Raw genomic sequence first — 5,553 nt, 5'->3', positions numbered from 1 at the left:
TTCATCATTGAAGAAGTTAGTAATGCTAACGTAACTACTAACTACTCAAACACAAGGTTAATTCCACTTAACAATTATAATATTTTTATCTTTAATAATTTGATTATTACTTTTTTATAGATGGATTTCATCAATATAAAATGCTTTATAGTTAATAATTCGATTAATCAATATTATGGGGTTATCTATTATTATCAATTTATCATTCCCAGTTTTTTTTCCTCGTTAAAGTATATTAGATTTTAGTTTAGTATGGGAAAAAGCATGAACTCATCAAACATTTACAAGTTCTAACTGTCAAAAATAAATAAATAAATAAAATAAAACAAGCTGCTTTTCAACTATAGCATTTGATTTAATAATTTAGGTAGGGGAACACTAAAAAAAAAAATGATGGTAGGGGCTGTGTTGAGACCCTCCCTCAAAATTTACCAACTATGTGCTATAATGGAATCCAATCCTTAAACCTAAAGCTAAAACCTCATATGCTCCATTTACAATAATGGAATTCAATCCTTAAACCTAAAGCTAAAACCTCATATGCTCCATTTACAACAATGGAATCCAATCCTTAAACCTAAAGCTAAAACCTCATATGCTCCATTTACAACAATGGAATCCAATCCTTAACCTAAAGTCAAAATCAAAGATAGATAGCTTGAACTGTGGCACAAAAAATTTGAGGTGGGACTGAGGAGCACATATTAGGTGGTACTGAAAATTAGAGGACTGGCTTGAAGTGTGGCTCTGGCTGTGGTGTTGGAAAACATGGTGAAACTAGACTTTGCCTTCAATGGGATCGGACAAAAAACAGGTATCGAGCAGTCTGGAACATGAGCCCAGCAGAAACGCAATGGATAATGGGGGCCCTCCGCCCCATTGAGTCGGACACGGTAAGTACCTGCCGTGGTGATGACTCCACTACTGTAGTCTCCATATGGACTACGACACTCTAGCCTCACTTTCACTCCTGAAACCATAGCATGTGGAATATGAGATGGACATGGTCATGAGGGTCATCACCAGTAAAGAAAATAAGTAAAGACAGAAATCATAACATATAGGATATGAGATGTTCATCACAGTAGACAGAGAATGTCTCATGAAGGTCGCTATCATTAAAGCAAATAAGCAAGGGTAAAAAGCATAACATGTGGCATATAAGATGTTCATCATAGAGAGAGGGTATGTTTATTATACGACACACGGTCATGAGGATCATCATCATTAAAACAAAGAATCACCGGTGAAAACCATAGCAAACCAAATATAAAGTGTTCATCAAATGGAGAGGACATGTTAATTATAGAACATTTATGGTCATGAGGATCATCACCAATGTAGCAAATAAGCAATGGTAGAGAAAGAATGTTGATTGTAGAACACCCATGGTCATGAGGGTTATCACCATTAAGGCCAACAAGCAATGGTAGTGAGAACATTATAGAGCATCCATGGCCATAAGGGTCACCACCATTGAAGAAAATAAGCAATGAAAGAGACAATGTGGATATAGATAGCCATGACCATGAGGGTCACTACCATCAAAGCAAATAAGCAATGGTTGGCAGAGTGATCGATGACATTCAACTCATCCCAGGTCCTTGAGGACCACATTCCTATCACAATATTATGCAATCATAGACATCACTGGATTTTCTATAATCAATACTGATTGTATCATATTTAATTTTTACAATAAAAGTTTTAATATACTAAATTATGAATATTTTTTAAACAATTAATGCCAATTTAAAATAAGAAATAAGAAGTTTTTGGTAAGAAATATGAATTTTTGGTAAATAGATGAGATGCGAGTCCTACTTTCTTAAAGATAGAATAGAATATAAGAGATGGTTTGAGTTAGAGATAATGATCGATATATGAATTATTATCATATTTGGGTGTTGTTTATACAATGCGGTAACTTTACTTGTAGAAGTAAGATTGCGATGTTCTTCACATACATTTTAGTTGAATAATACAGGAGATAATAGGAGTTAGAGATAGTGATTGAGTAATCGATGTATGGATTGTTACTGTATTAGGTGTGGTTTATACAAGGTGGTGAGGGGTCCATTTTAGTTCTTGAAATACAAAAAATGAATAAGAGAACAAAAATCACAAAAATCAAATTTTAGAGATTAGAGAAAGAGAAACTAAATATTGAAAACTATTTTAGTGTCACTTTCTATATCATGGTCCTTTTTCCAACTTAAAAAAGTCTCTCTTAAACAAAGGGAATCATTCTAGCAATGGGCCGGGCTAGCCTTGGCCCTAAATAGGTCGAAGAGGCCTTGGCCCATGCCTAGCCAGGGCCACGCTGAGGCCAAATACAATCCCAAAAAAAAAAGAAAAATAAAATAAATATGGTTTATTCAGGCCTGGCAAAACTGATGGCCTTGGCGCATGCTTGGACAGACCAGGCGGGGGCCAAATACAATCCAAAAAAAATTGGGTTGTTCGAGTCAGGCCAAACAGAACCGGCCCTGTGGCCTTGGCTCTTGCCCTACCCTTGGGCCATGGTGGTCTGGTCTGGACTAGACTGGACTAGCCCAAGGGTTGTCCCTAGTTATTAAGTATCGAAGGGTGGATGGAAAAGGAAAAAGAGAAAATTCATGATTAATTTTATTGAGATAGTAAATTATAACAAATACATGATAGTTATGGATGCAAAAGGAAAAAGATAAAACTTATGATTAATTTTATTGAGATAGTAAATTATTATTGATAACAAGTACATGATAGTAATTATTAGTGATAACAAATATGTGAAAACTGAGATAATAAATTATTAGCGGTAACAAACACATGCAAACATCTTGTCAAAAATACATCCAAATATGAAATATACCTGTTAGGGGGCGGAAATCAGATCCATTCATGCAATTAACAAGCCCTTGCACAATCACTTGTTGTTTAGGTTCATCAGCCAAGCATCCCCATAAAGATGATATGACTATCAACAAAACTATAACTGATTTCACCATTGTTGCTGAAGAAAAACAAAAAAGAAACAATGAACTAAATGTGAGAGAAGTGAAATGAGAGAAAGTACATGTTAAATAGAAGTGAAAGAAGAGAGAGTGTATGTTAAAGAGAAGGGGAAGAAATATATATATATATATATATATATATATATATATATATATATATATATATTTGAGAAAAGAGAAAAATAAATATACAATAAGATATACACAAAGTTCGTAAATATAAAAGAAGATATACATAGAGGATATATCTAAAAGGTATTCACACATACATGGATATTATACAAATTTAGTATACATATGACCATAATTTTTTTGACAAGTTATACCCTCTATATCTTAAATTTTAAATTTAGTAAAGGAGAAAGTTTATATAAGGTTGAAACCTTAAAAATGTAAAATTAAAGATACACTTCAAAAATCCATAAGAAAAGGTTGTTTTAATATTGAAAGACCCTTTAATTGATCGAGATGTATGAATATGAAAAGAAAAAAATATTTTTAGTCATAAAAATAGTGTATCTTGCAATAAATTATCTAGACCGTCTATTTTCAAGACTTTCATTTGTATATAGATCTACTTGATTTTAACTATTTTTGGAGCTTAAAATTTTATAATTAGAGATAAAAATAGATTTTCAAATAATCTTAAGAATGTTTACACCAAAATTACATGTTATGATAAAATTTGGAGGTATGCCTTAATTGGATTGTTTAAGGTTTCAACCTTTGGAGGTACACCTTAATTGGATTGTTTAAAATTGCAACGTTATAGAAGCCGCATCTTTTAATAAATTGCCTTTTATATCTTAATGGTAAGGTATTATCTTATAGTAAAAAAAAAAAAAAACTTAAAATGAGATGAGAGTAAAACCAAATTGGAACGATTAACCGGACATAGGCTAGATAGCACATACCTTAATGAGAGAGGTGGGCTGGTGTGAAGAGTATTTAATGTGATGGTTTATGGGAAAAAGAGCCTTGAGACTGCGAGGCGTCCATCTTGTAGAGAGAGAAAGAGAGCTCGTAGAAAGAGCATGAGTATCAATCTTGTAGAGAGAGAAAGAGAGCGCATGTAGAAAGAGCAGCTAGAGAGAGAGGGGGTTGTGTTTGCCTCGATCCTTTTCAAGTGAAAAACTGAAAATTTTTCGTGGTTCTTACAGTTTCTCATATCAAAAGATTCAAAACATACCAGAATAAGTCATACTTCTTGTATCAAAAACATCAAGTCCATGAATGAAAAGGAAGCATAATATACTTACTGAACTATTCTTGATCTACACCCGAATAGCCTCTCTAACCTTGCACTTTAAACTCAAAAGCCGCTCTCACTCTTAACTCTAACCTGCATGAATTTCAAACTTCTCCCTCTAAAACCACCCGTGCCCTTTGAGGACTCTAATCTTGCATTGGAAGTTCAGACTCCTCTCTCTAAAAAAAATTCTCTCTAAAACCAGTTCTGGCTCCTCTCTCTAAATAATTTCTCTCTCTAAGACCAACCGTGGCCTTTAAAGTGACGAAGTTCAGCGCAAGTTCAAAGTACACCATGGCCTTTAAGTAGAAGGATAATTTTGTTTCCCGTTTTTAATTTGTTTCCATTTGATAGAGAGAGATTTTACGGGAGATATGAGGTTTAAGGAGAACGATAATTTTGTTTCCCGTTTTTAATTTTGTTTCCATTTGATAGAAAGAGATTTTACGGGAGATATGAGGTTTTTGATTTGTTAGACAGAGAGATTTTACGGGAGATATGACGTTTTTGATCTGTTTCCCGTTTAGGTAGTTTATAGAGAGAGTAGATAGAGAGAGATTTTAGTCTTTCCTATTATTTGCTCTGATGGTGATGATCCTCATGGCCATGGCTGTTCTATAATCCACGTTGTTCCTCATGACAATGGGTATTCTATAAAATTTTTTTTTTTTTAGATCATTTACAAATAGTCTATTATAATAAATTGATTTAAAAAAAAATAAAACTTTGATTTAAAACTTTATGCCACTAAAATCACTATTTCATTAATCAATCAAAACCACAATACTAAGTTTGAGAATAATAAAACTTGACGCCACTAAAATCACTTTTTCAATCAAAATCACAGCACTAACCATGGGAATATCATTAATCAATTAAAACCACAAGAGGCATGGGGATAATAAAGATAAAAGCAACAAGTACGGCAAGAAAGGTGATCATACACCCCTCACACCATCTCCAGTGGTACACGATACAACCTAAATGTCTAAGATAGGAAAACATATCGGACACACCATCTCTAATGCACCTAAATATCTAAGATGGGAAAGCATATGGGACAATCTCTTAAATTTCCAAGATGTGACAGCATATCGGCCAAACCTCCAATGTATCTGATATACCCAAATCTCCAAATGAGAAAGCATATGGGACAAATCTCCTAAATCTCCAAGATGGGAAAGCGTATCGGCCAAACCTCCAATAAAACAAGAATTTATATCCGGGCCTATACACCCTACACACCATCTCCAATGGCACCTTTAATGGCGCATGACCCATGGAATAAAAATTCGTATCATAAGGCTT

The 5,553-nt window shown here is 33.8% G+C and overlaps 1 long non-coding RNA gene across 1 annotated transcript; it reads right to left on the bottom strand.

Moving 5' to 3' along the window:
* Positions 1-349: 349 nt before the first annotated feature.
* Positions 350-4,483, bottom strand: LOC148781900 (uncharacterized). The gene is made up of 3 exons (XR_016055663.1): positions 4,256-4,483; positions 2,855-2,995; positions 350-970 (listed from the first exon to the last, which is right to left on the bottom strand). It is a non-coding gene; the product is annotated as an uncharacterized LOC148781900 (long non-coding RNA).
* Positions 4,484-5,553: the final 1,070 nt, after the last annotated feature.

Source organism: Amborella trichopoda, chromosome 5, assembly GCF_054954075.1.
Source record: "Amborella trichopoda isolate Santa Cruz 75 chromosome 5, AtrichopodaSantaCruz75HAP2 v2.0, whole genome shotgun sequence".
Taxonomy (NCBI): domain Eukaryota; kingdom Viridiplantae; phylum Streptophyta; class Magnoliopsida; order Amborellales; family Amborellaceae; genus Amborella; species Amborella trichopoda.
The sequence above is the reverse complement of the archived record's forward strand: the minus strand, read 5'-3'. Positions and strand labels throughout refer to the sequence as shown.